Source organism: Ornithorhynchus anatinus, chromosome 14 (genome assembly GCF_004115215.2).
Source record: "Ornithorhynchus anatinus isolate Pmale09 chromosome 14, mOrnAna1.pri.v4, whole genome shotgun sequence".
Classification (NCBI taxonomy): domain Eukaryota; kingdom Metazoa; phylum Chordata; class Mammalia; order Monotremata; family Ornithorhynchidae; genus Ornithorhynchus; species Ornithorhynchus anatinus.
The window spans coordinates 5,225,798-5,238,605 of record NC_041741.1 but is presented as its reverse complement, the minus strand read 5'-3'; the positions used below and the strand labels follow the sequence as shown (position 1 = coordinate 5,238,605).

At 42.2% G+C, this 12,808-nt stretch overlaps 2 long non-coding RNA genes across 2 annotated transcripts in view; both read right to left on the bottom strand.

Annotated features, from left to right (window-relative positions):
- Positions 1 to 224: 224 nt before the first annotated feature.
- Positions 225 to 1,524, bottom strand: LOC114816733. Its single transcript, XR_003764544.2, has 2 exons — positions 1,487 to 1,524; positions 225 to 1,391 (listed from the first exon to the last, which is right to left on the bottom strand). It is a non-coding gene; the product is annotated as an uncharacterized LOC114816733 (long non-coding RNA).
- An 86-nt stretch (positions 1,525 to 1,610) lies between these two features.
- Positions 1,611 to 12,808, bottom strand: part of LOC120638820 — a 273,112-nt gene continuing 261,914 nt past the window's right edge. Inside the window, exons 13-15 of the long non-coding RNA XR_005660799.1 lie at positions 10,286 to 10,371; positions 5,228 to 5,356; positions 1,611 to 2,090 (exon numbers count right to left, since the gene is read on the bottom strand). This is a non-coding gene — a long non-coding RNA (uncharacterized LOC120638820). The remainder of the gene's footprint in view (positions 2,091 to 5,227; positions 5,357 to 10,285; positions 10,372 to 12,808) is intronic.

Sequence of the window (12,808 nt, the reverse complement as noted above, 5' to 3'; positions counted from 1 at the left end):
TTTAAGGTCTACCCACAAATTCACAGTCACAATAGAGACTTTGAAGAGACTCTAGAAAGCATAGGGACTTTAAAAAAAAAAAAACATTTAGCTTATTGCTTGAGGTGAAATTCATGTTCTTCATTCCTTAGATTGGTGCACTGAGACCAAATGACTTCCTAATCTTTCTGTTTTGCATGAAGTAACTGAAACAGAACTGCTGAAAGAATGAAATGCTCAAAAGGTGTGGTCACATGACTGTTTATTGCCAAACCAGTACAGTTGAATATCTTCAGACTCTGTTTGGAATGTCCCAGAAGCTGGAAAAGGTTTGCTTAGCAACAACTTCCAAAAGCTTGCAAAGAGAAGAATGAAATCTGAAAAGCTTTCACACAGCCACGGGTTGTTACTCATGAAGTCAGTTATTAGAAAGCTGAAATGCAAATCAGAGGCTTAAACAAACATAAATCTCAGTTATTTTACATTGTCTCCTACAACTTTCCACCCACCTTCTCTTTCCATTGTGTTCATGTGGGTACAGTTTGAAAGAGAGAAAAGACATTTCATTCATATCATGCTGCAGACTGGAGGTTAAATATTGCTAATGGGCTTTGGGATCATCTTGATCTCTATTCATGTTTTAATAGCATTTTTTTGCATCTTTGTTCATTTTAGTGAATTTCCCATTGGATTTCCTCAAGTGCCCCTTTTGATGGAATGACCAGGATTAGAGAATTTTTCATGTTTGAGGTCAGGTTAAAGGTATGAACATGGCTGATTAAAGAGCGCACATTTTATAAAAGAAAAGCAGAGAATTTGGTGGCCCTCATTTATTAGGGATGTGACACTAGGACACCCAGCTATGTGGAAACTTCTCCACACCACTGCAATAGCAATTTTCCTGAAATCCCTTGACCCCTGCCCTAATTGTAAAAGGATTCTTGATTTGTTGCCACCTTTGATGAAGAGATCCCTGAGGCTGGATGAAGGGGGTGTGGTAGAAAAGCCTATAAAAATGTATTTAAACTAGTTTCTCCTCCAAGGAGGTGGAGGGGTGGGGGAAAACAGCAATGAAATGAGATATCCAAAAAATTAGTGTGTCATTTTGAATCTCTTTTTCCCCTACAGCCTTTGTAAATTAGTTTCTCAAGGGCAGTGATTGTGTCTTTTGCTTTCGTTTAACTCTCCCCCGAGGCTGGAATAGTGCTCCACAAGCGGTAAGTGCTCCAGAACACTTAAATGGCTGAATCAACTAATCGGTGGAATTTATTCAGCACTTACGGTGTACAGAACACTGCATGAGGGAGAACGTTCATGGACCAACTCTCGGTGCTATTCTGGGTTCTTCCTGGATTCCCAAGATGGAGGCCTCTCAGAGTGCCAAAGTGCAAACTTCCTCGAATGAAGGAACCCTGAAAGGGACAAAATACTGGTTTATCCCAGTGCAAGTGAAGGGGACTAATAATAATAATAATAATAATAATTGTGGTATTTGTTAAGCACTTACTCTGGGCCAGGCACTTTACTAAGTGCTAGAGTGGATCCAAGTAAATCGGGTGGGACACAGTCCGTATCCCACATGGAGCTCAGAGTTTCGATCCCCATTTAACAGATGAAGAAACTGAGGCACAGAGAAGTAAAGCGACTTGTCCGAGGTCACACAGCAGGCAAGTGTTGGAGCCGGGATTCAAATCCACGACCTTCTGAAATCATGAACTTTTTGGCTACGTGTCGGTGCATTATCTGATTCTTTGGAACTACATATATTCATTCCCTTCAAAGGCGGACGTCCCCTGCTGAGGCATCAGTCTAAATGATTTCCGAGCGGCAATTTGGTAACTGGGGTCCCAGGCTTCCCCTGAGCGGTACCATCAGAGAACTGCAGGAGACAGTGACCCGGGTCCACGCGGCGAATAGGTCGGTGGAGATTTTCAGCCTCATCTTCCAGGTAAGCTAAATGATACATTTCAGCACTTCACCATGAACCGGTTAGCGCCTCGAAAGCCGACTGACCTTCTTGCAACGGACACCAGCCGGGCTACCATTGCTCCTTATCCCGAGTGGGTCGAACCAAGCACGGGCCAGGGCTTTCTCCGAGCTTCCGTTTGGCCCTGTGGAGGAAGCAGACAACAAAGCCTTTTCCCACTGCGGCAGGCACCGTTGGATCTCTCCAGTTTCACCATCTGCCCCTGGGGTGAGTCGCATTACAGCATTATCCATGCTTCCTTTCACGCTTTCAGTGTAATCAATGACGTAGATGATGTATTTTATTTGTTGGGGGTATGTCATTCTGCACATCACTCTCTACTCCCCCAAAATCTCCAATCGTGACTCAGTTCCTCTCCACACATTAAGCAGAAACTCCCAATTATCGCTTTTAAGGTTTTTCATCGTTTTTCTCCTCCCACTTCCCGACACCTTACACTCTTCTATGATTGTTTTTTGACTCTGTCACATCCAGTGTTGCACCCGCCCTTCCTTACGTCTGGACCCTTCTTCCCTACCAAATCTTCCACACTGCAGTTCTCCTTCCTTCCAATCCCTCCAGAAGGCTTTCTCAGATTAATTTTCTCCTTTGATCATATCCTCCCAATTAGCACCTCAGAATGAATGCACTCTGCCTTTCTATCTGAAAATAATTTTGTGCCTCTCTTCCCAACTAGATTGCTTGAGAGCTGGGATTATATTCTCCCCAGTGCTCTGCCCACAATGATCGCTCAGTAAAGTCTATTGGCTGATAGTTGGGGCCTGTAATACGCATTTGGGAGATAGGACAAGATGCCTTCCCAGATCCCAAGAAGCTTAACACTCTAAAGGGAAGACAGATGTAAATATTTTTATGTCTTCAGTAAGCACTTAACAAATACCATAATTATTATTATTATTATTATCCATGGGGAGATGCCCTAGGGGCAAGAGGAAAGGGTAGCCAAGATACATGATGGGAAGAGGACCCAAAGAGAGTAGGTAAAAAGTATAAAAACAAAGGCTTGTAGGATACCCCCTCTTGTAAGGTCCTCTTTGCACGCTTGTATCGATGATACTAAGCTAAAGCATGCTCTCCACTTCAGTGATTCAAAATCATTGAACCAGTCATTGCTTGACACTGTTGGAAATGAACTATCCTGAGCCACCAATCACCAACATAATTACAAGTCCAAGACCACAGTTATCACTTGACCGGTAGCATTGTGCTGTGGTCAAAAGGACGGTGTTTGACACAACCCTATATTGACAGGCAGTTGGGGCAGCAAGAAAACACAACTATCTGCTCGTTGCAACAAAAGTGAAAGGAAAAATGAAGAAAGTAACAACTTTGTATTGTCCCTTCGGTGACAATTGTTTGTAATTCCCTTCCAGTTGCAGTTCAGCCTCAGTCTCATAAATGAGTCAATAGAAAAGTAGTGGTGGAAAGGGTTAGAATTCAGGAGACTCAAATTCTAATCCCAGCTCTGCCAATGTACCTCAGTCTCCTTATTCTGTAAAATGTAATACCTGCTTTCCCTCTATCCCTTCCTCTTATTTCTAAACCAAGTTTAGCTCACAGTGCATGTTTAATAAATATAATTAGTATCATTAGAAGAGTCAGTTAACCCACAAGGTTCAAAGCACTGAATCAAATTAGTCATTTTAACTCTTGGCCCTGCTCATAAACTTTAAAGATGCAAATTCTTAATCATGGAACGAAAGAAGATCTAAAATGTGTCAGCTCTAAGAACATAAAGCACCGCCCTGATGGTAGCTTGCAACGTAGAACAAATTTCCCATTCAACATCTTGTCTGAGAGATCCAACTGTGCTCTTGCAAAGGACTTCAATTCTTCCATTTCCTGAATTCTCTGTGTTCAAGTTACGTTAACCTCTTCTTGATTTAATTTCCAACAACTAATCGGCTGATGAAACGGGCAAGAAGTAAAGCAAATTCCCTAAAGTAGGCTCTGCTAGGCTGCTCTTGAAATTAAATCAGAATTACTGGCTATAAGAATGAATAAGCATAGCAAACCAACTGCCTCTCCGGGTGGTGATTCTAAAGTCAGAATCTGAATACTTTGGAGAGAAAATAATAATGCAAATATTTAGGATGCCTGCATTCATCCAAGCAGACCGGACTTGAGCAAAATGTATGATAGACTCCATTTTCCTTAAATAACGAGTCTTGAGGGTCCTACCTAATTTTTTTGTGTGTTCTCGTGTTCTTTCAGTTAGGAAGAGTGTATTAGCCTAGCAGACCTCTCATTTGGGTATTGCTTGAAGCAGACAGCTAGGAGCAGGAAGGTGATTTGAGATGATCTATCTCCGAAAGCACAGAAACAAATTCAAAGAACCAGATGCTGAAGCTTTTCTACATGATAAAGGCAGTATAGACACCCATATGAATTAAGTATAATCTCCAGCTACAATAATGCAGCAGCTTAACAGATGGCATCAAGTCCTAGCAGCATCTGCCCTGCGCTGTACCTTCTCCGCGTCTGCTTTCGCATCGCAGTGTTTAGATGAGTGATGCTGTCCTTGAATAGACACTGTGAGAGTCGCAGCATCTGAAAGTCAAAAGCTGCAGGAAGGGATGTGGCCACTAGGTGGAGCAGGTAATTCCGCTCTCCTAACAATGCAGCACGAATACATCTTCATTGAAAAACTATCCACACACATACCCATCCTTGGAAGTTTCGTGATTGGTTCCCCCAGAATCCATTTGGGGTTTTTTTTTTCTTGAAAAAAGACTCAAACGACTTTAAAAATATTTGGAATTTTCAGAATCCGAATGATTTTTCCAAGCATTTTTCTATCTAGTTCAGATCCCCTGTCTATCTTGAGAATAGCCACGGATTTCCAAATCAGTAATCATTTCAAGGAACGTCTGTGTTTTCTAAAGGTTGTGTTTTGTTTCAAAAAGTTTAATCTTGGTTCACAGAAGTCCTCCCCACTATAGGTTTCCTTAATTTTCCAGGCAAGGAGAGGGATTGCACTGGGAGAAAAAAAGTGGAAAAGACTTGAATTTTGCCAGTAGCTTCGGCAAACCTAATTTTCAGTGCCAGAAAAACTAAATTAAAGTTATAACCTTGAAATCTTGTCTGAGAACTGCAGTTCCTTCCAAAAATGGACTTTTTAATTTTATTGTTCTGGTGTAGCCAGGCCCGATTTTTAGATTATTTTTCTTCTCTTTCCCAAGACCGCATCTTGAGATACGCTCACTGCCCATGGAGACTATGGACTCTTCTCAAAACAGCTTCAGTGCTTATAACACTAACCTGTAATCTCCTACCTCCCTTTTGCTTAGATGGTGAAATTCCTGAGAGTAGCACATTCAGGTAGTGAAGACTTCCCGCATCTCTTCTTCCAGATGTTTTTCGGGTTTGCACTGCGGCTCAGCTAAGCATCTGATGATAAAGGAGAGTTCACAGGTGGAGGTGACATTTTCCCATTGAGTATCACAAGGGGAACAGATTCCATTCCCTCACCTGGGAAGAAGGTTGGATAAGACTACCGCTTCACAAATGTTGACTTTGCTTTGAAACCTCATTGTTTACTGACAGGTTTACTTGTTCGCTCTCTTGTTCGTCTCCCAATACATATTTTCATAACATGTGGAAGCCATTTCTGATTAAACTGTCATCTCCACATATTATTGTCTCTCACAACTGCTTCTTCAGCACTTCTTCATCACCTCAGCACTCACTTCCCCACCACCCCAGTCAGTGGTAGCACTCAGTGATAGCAGTGACTTACATATCTTTACATACTGTTCCTTTCCTTCTACCTGTAACTTATTTTAGGGCGTCTCTCTCACCAGAGAGTTTCTAGAGGACAGGGATCATTTCTACTATCCTCTCCCAAGTGTTCAATACATGACTGATTGATGCTATATTTACTCCAGATAATAATCAATAGTATCCACTGAGCATCTGTTTCGTTCAGAGCACCGTACTAGTGTTTGGGGGGTTTGAGACATGTTCCCCTTTAAGCAGCTCCAATTGTAAATGATTTACAAATGGTTGAGGCAGGAGGGGGGAGGATAATAAAACTGGAAATCACAATCAATCAATTGCATTTATTGAGAGGCTATTGTGTGCAGAGCACTGTATTAAGCAATCTCAAGAGAATGCAAGGTTAAAGGGAAAAGCAAATAAAATTTATTTACAGACTTCCAAGGAAGTAAACTCATGGATATAATTTTGCACCAGTTGGATGCAGGAAAAAGTCAGTGGGGAGCATGGCCATTTAGCCTGTGGCAAAAAAACAAAACAAAAACCCAACAAAATTTGGTTGGGCATTACTCTATTTGGGAATTACAAAGTAACTTCATTTCTAATGTGCAGTTCAGTTCACTGCATCCCTGCTTACTCAATGTACTCATATATCTGGGGACATAGAATGAAATTTAAAGGGATGCCGTTACCCCAAGCAAAATTACCACTCTCAAACTATTATGCATCAGAGTTTTCTTCCTTGTTTAAGTCTCCGTTTATAGCCGGCATTTATGTGTGAAATTTACATGCATAATTGTACCCACGGTGCATATCATAAAGTTCCATGTGGGTTTGTCAAATATAAATGTAAATATTAATTTGTCTTTTCAAGAAATTTAGAAATTAATGTTTTTCAAATTAGGAGATGATACAGAGCTGCCGTTCACAGGTGTCACGCTTCACATGGTGCAGTCTCAAGTGCGGGTGGGATTATGGACTGATGAATGACTAACAGTGAGTGCAAGCAAGTAGGTCAAGTAGTTCCTTGCTGTTATGATATGCCTGCTGCTTACAGAATCCGATGTTGTTTTTGAGCTTCCCCTTGATATCCCAATCTGCCGCTAAGGATGAATGTGATCAAGGAATGCATCTCATGCTTCTTCATCCTTACTGAAGTCAAAAATCCTTAATGGGACATGTTAAGTGCCAGTATGTCTCATTAAGGATTTTTGATTTCAGTTACGATGAAAGCAGCATTTTGCCCTGACAGATCACACTGGCCATGTGGTTTTCAGGTGTTCATAACTTTGTCAAAACTTATTCGGAGATAAAAGTGACCGATCTAATCTGTTTAAAAAACTGGAGAGGTTATTCAGAGCCAAATTTCCTGCAAAGCACAATGTAATTCTTCTTGCATTCAATGAGCTCAGTTCTCCCCTTCACATCTGGTAATAATAATAATAATGGAATTTGTTAAGTACTTACTATGGGCCGAGCACTGTTCTAAGCTCTGGGTAGATACTAGGGAATCAGGTTGTCTCATGTGGGGCTCACAGTCTTAATCCCCCTTTTACAGATCAGATAACTTAGGCACAGAAAAGTGAAGTGGCTTGCCCAAGGTCACAAAGCAGACAAATGGCGGAGCCGGGATTAGAACCCACAGCCTCTAACTCCCAAGCCCGTGCTCTTTCCACCGAGTCACGCTGCTTCTCCCAGTAGTAAGAGTACCGGTATATTTATTGAGTATCCACTGAGTTTGAGACACTCTACTGAATATTTGGGAAAACGCACCAGAGTAAAACATCCACTGTTCCCTCTGCAATCCCCTTATCACCTTTTCCCTTTCTTTAATTGTATGTGTTAAGTGCCAGGCTCTATACTAATCACTGGGAGAGATACAAGCCAATCAGTTTGGACACCGTCCATGTCCTCTGTGGGGATCACAGTCTTAATCCCCATTTCAGTGGTTAGGTAACAGGCAAAGAGAGGTTAAGTCACTTGTCCAACAACGCACAGCAGGCAATCGGCAAAGCCAGGATTAGAGCCCAGGTCCTGCTGACCCCCGGGCCTGGGCTCTATCCACTAGACCATACTGCTTTTCCTCTAACCTTTCTACCACGGAGGGCTAGTGAATCGGGAAGATTGCAGTGTCCCTTTGCACTGAATTCTCCAGGCATACTGTATGTTCATTTCCAGAGACAGTATAATAAAGGTGAATAATTAATGTTGAACAAATTCAAGCTTCCACTGCTTTGAAAGGAGCTGTCCCAGGGCGGCAAAATACCCTTCCCTTTTCCCGAGCCCAAGAGAATTCAGCCCCTTATTATAATTAGTAAATGATTTATTGCTGTTTTCCAAGGTAAATTTGTTACTTTAAAACTGATTAAATCTTCATTTAGTGAAAATTCATACTCTGTCCTTGAATCAATTATGTCTTTGAATATGCATTATTCACAGAGGAACTAACATTAACGTAGCAAAGGTGGAAGTTTGGAATCAGAAACTACTGAGTACATGCTGGAGTTTTGGACCAAGAGAAACTCTGGGAAGGAGCTGCAGGGCCCCTGGAGAGAAATCCTCTAGACTGTAAGCTCTGTGTGGAGAGGGAGCCTGTCTACAAATCTGTCATATTGTACTCTCCTGAGTGTTTAGTACAGTGCTCTGCACACAGTAAGTGCTCAATAAATACCACTGATTGACTGAAACCTAGCCCAGGGAAACTAGCTCTCTCACCTAAACTTCTCCCCAGGACATTCCCTACAGCCGTCACTCATCACAGTTTCAATTCAGCACGGCTTAGTGGATAGAGCACAGGCCTGAGAGGCAAAAGGTCATGGGTTCTAATCCCAGCTCTCCCACTTGTCTGCTCTGCAACCTTGGGCAAGTCATCCTCTTTGTGCCTCAGGTACATCATCTGTAAAGTGGGGATTGAGAATGTAAGCCCCACATGGGACAGGGATTCTGTCTGATTTGCTTGTATGCACCCCAGCGCTTAGTACAGTGCCTGGAAACATAGTAAGGGCTTAACAAATACCAAAATTATTATTATGATCTGGGGGGGATGGGGAAGGGAAGACAGACATTAAAATAAAAAAATTACAGATATGTGTATAAGTGCTGTGGGGTTGGGACAGGGGAGAATAAAAGGAGCAAGCCAGGGTGACTCAGAAGGGAGTGGGAGAAGAGGAAATGAGGGTTTAGTCAGGAAGGCCTCTTGGAGAAGATGTGCCTTCAATAAGGAATTCCTGCAGATTGTAAACTGGTTGTGGGCAGGGAATGTGTCTGTTTATTGTGATATTGTACTCTCCCAAGTGCTAAGTACAGTGCTCTGCACATGGTAAGTGCTCAATAAATATATTTGACTGACTCTTCCCATTTTCTTCCCCCAAGCATCTGTCACTATTATCCCTTCTGCAACTACGCTCTCAACCTATTGTCTTCTCCTTGCACCAATAATGAAGGATTTGTAAACAGGTACGTAGATTATCTCCCTTTCAAAATGCTTCCTTTCCCGTCCTACTGGGCAAAGCAAGGCCCTTTGGATTAATGCTAGAAATGTTATTATTCAATGCTAGATTGAAGTGGGCTTCAATCATTCAAGTCAGACAAAATACTTCAGAGACAGTGAAAGGGAAGTGCTGAAGCCAAGGTAAACTTGGCAGCAAGATTGTGAAGTGAAAGAGAGCTCTAAATCAAATCAGCATTAAAGACCAGTAGTTCTATCTCAAAAGGTCACTATGCCAATGATAATAATGGTATTTGTTAAGCGCTGTGTGCCAAGCACTGTTCTAAGTACTGAGGTAGATACAAGCTAATCTGGTTGGACACAGTCCCTGTCACACGGGGCTCACGGTCTTAATCCCCATTTCACAGAAGAGGTAACTGAGGCACAGAGAAGTGATTTGCCCAAAGTGACACAGCAGACAAGTGGTATTAAAACCTATGTCCTCTGACTCCTAGGCTGGTGCTATTGCCGCTAGGCCATGCTGCTTCCCGAAAAGGTGATTAAAAGATGAGATTGACTAAACCCCCTGTGGCAGCGACACATTGGCTATGGACCACATTTGAAGGCACGATGATGGTCCATGGCCACCACCATGTTACTTCATTCCTTCTTCAATTGCATTTATTGAACACTTACTGTATGCAAAGCACTGTACTAAGCACTTGGGAGAGTACAGTATAACAACAGACACATTCCTGCCCACAAAGAGCTACAGTTTAGAGGGGGAGACAGACATTAATATTAATAAATAAATTACAGCTATATACAGGTATATACATATATCTGTCATTCAGGAAGTGTTTTATTTCCAAAAGGGGACACCCCTTTCACTAAGGTCCCCCTACTTGACCAGGCAATGTCTCCCCCTCTAGACTGTAAGCTCTCTGTGGGCAGAGAACTTGACTAACAACTCTGTTGTATTGTGTCTCCCATGCACTTATAGTGTTCTGCGCACTGTACGTGCTCAATAAATACCAATGATTGATGCACAGCTGCTGTTCTATCCCTAGAATTGGAAGCGTGGCCCCACATCTCGCTTTAAAAGTAGCTCATTGTGCCAGTGAAATAGTATACTTAAATTTCTCTGCAGACGTTACTCGTGTTTTGGTACCTACCCCCTTTCTTTTTTAATATCTGGCAAATTCAAAACAGGATCCTTGCTCTCAGGAAGGTCACTTTTCCAAAATAGTTGAGACTTAACCTGGTTTAGAAAAAAAAAACCAAATGATCAAACATGCTTAATTTGGGCTTCACAGACACTCCCTATTTCCCATTTTATGTCTCAACCTTTTTCTTTCCACTATCCCTCCTTCCATCTCCGAGCACTGTATAAAGTGCTTGGGTGAGTACAATCTGGTCAGTTAGTTTGTCCTCACCTGAAAGGGTACAGTGGCATCCCTGGAGTCACTCGGGACAGTCTTCAAGGAGGGAGATGAATGGACACTGGAGGCATCAGAAATATGTCCTTGGCCCAGATCATATCTTCCTCTCTGTATTTCTAATGTGGACTCGGAGATGTGGCTAGTCTTCACTACATCTCTGAACTGAATGGCAGTCTATGGTTTTTATTGAGCGCTTACTGTGTGCAGAGCACTGGACTAAGTGTTTGGGGAGTACAATACCTCAGAGTTGGCAGATACGTTTCCTGCCCACAGTGAGTTTACAGGCTAGAGAATGTTCATAGGTTTTGTCTCATCTTCAGCAAAGGAGTGGGGTTAGGGGTAGAGAAGATCCTGACTGCTGTTACTGTGTCTAAACCCAAATCAACCTTATTACCAAAAGCCTTTTTTTTACATATAAGTTAACTTTCCCACCACCTTTTTCTGTTTCTAAAATTATTCATCTGTGATACCGCACAGAGGTTTGTGATGGATGAATTTTCCCATACAATACATCATCATTCTGACACTGTTACCAGTGAAAGTCTTTGGAATTTGGGAACGAAGTTTTAAAACTAAATGTCTCCCATGAGTCCCTTTGCCAGGTAGAGACAGACGCTTAACGGAGACTGGTTTTCTCTCAGCTGGAGGGGGGATTCCTCTATTGTACTGTCCTCTCTCAAGGGCATAGTACAGTACTCTGCACACAGTAAGTGCTCAATAAATACCATTGATTGATGTATGGAACAGCCATGGCCTTACTAAGGGATGACACCCCACTCTTAGTTCACGCCAGTGTCAGTCTGCACCCTCTTCCCTAGCACGGACGCCTTTGACAGAAAAAAACTCAGTGTGAGGGAGGAATTTTAAAGAGCTCACATGTTTCTGGAAGGCCTGAGAAGAGTCAAATGCCAAGCCTCAGCTTACCAGAGTGTTGAAATATTTTTCAGAAATTCCTGCCTCTGACAAGCTAGAATCTACCTATGTAACCGTGATAAAGAACAATTATTAGTCACCTACCTGCTCCTGACCCCCAGAAAAAGGGGTGGTCCAGGTTCAGAAGATCAAAGGAGTGGGGGTTGATGTTCAGAAAAATGTTCCCTCCAGAGACTGGGTAAATTAGGCTCTTGTAAAGAGTCAATTATTCCATTCATTTATGATCCTGGAGAGAATGTTGTTCTAATAAGCCTGATTATTCCTTTTCAAAATGCTAAGCTGCGGAGAGCTGAGAAAAAGCCCCCCTTTTAGAGAAACTTTACACTGGTTTTAAACTCAAGGAATCTCTTTCCCATTTTCCTCTCACAAAGTTTTCCTCAAAGGCACCATGTGAGGCAGGCAGACATAATCAAACTCACGCCTGTGGATGAGGTGTCTCTGCAGGTCTTCTTTTGAACCCAGACTGCATGCTGAAAATTGCCAAAAAATTATTTCTTGAAGATATGACATTAATGGTCTGAAAAAGGGTCCAAGATTAGGAAGGAGAAAAGGGAGAGACAGAACCTGAAAGATACCCTATGGAACTAGATGGTAAGCTCACTGTGCTTAGCCCAGTGCCCAGCACTTAGTATAGTGCCTGACACATAGTAAACACAATAAATGCCGTAATTATTGTGGGCAGGGAATGTATCAGTGTATTGTCTTGTACTCTCCCAAGCACTTAGCACAGTGCTCTGCATAAATGGTCAATAAATGCAACTGAATGAATGAATGAACATACGTCCATCTCCCACCCGAACGGCTCTCTGGAATAATTTTCCCTTCAGACAGCACTCATCAGTCAATAGTAGTTATACAAAGCACCTGGCTAAGTCCTAGGGAGAGAAAGTATAATGAAATAAATAGACAGGATCCCTGTCTTCAAGAAACTTAGATTCTGGAGGTAGATAAGCAAAGAACAGCCCAAATTACCATGCTAGCTATGTCTTATCTGTCTCAAGGAAAGTATCGACATTAATTCTGGGTCTTCTCTAATACATCCATGTACCTGGGCCCTAAACATACTTCTTGATCTCAATGATCTGCTCTACCCTGAAATCTATGGAAATTGACCAAAATGTGCTTTTAGGCCTCATAGTTGTAAACTCTTTGAGGCTTGCTTTGTGCTCTGATAAGCGCTCAATAAATATCATCACTGATCATTTTACTTTCCCCATAGGCCACAGCTAAAGCAGAAGTTGCCAAAAATACCTCTGGGTGGTTACGGAGTCATGGACACGCTGGGAGCCTGAGGGCATTAATTGATGATCACGATCTCCTTTG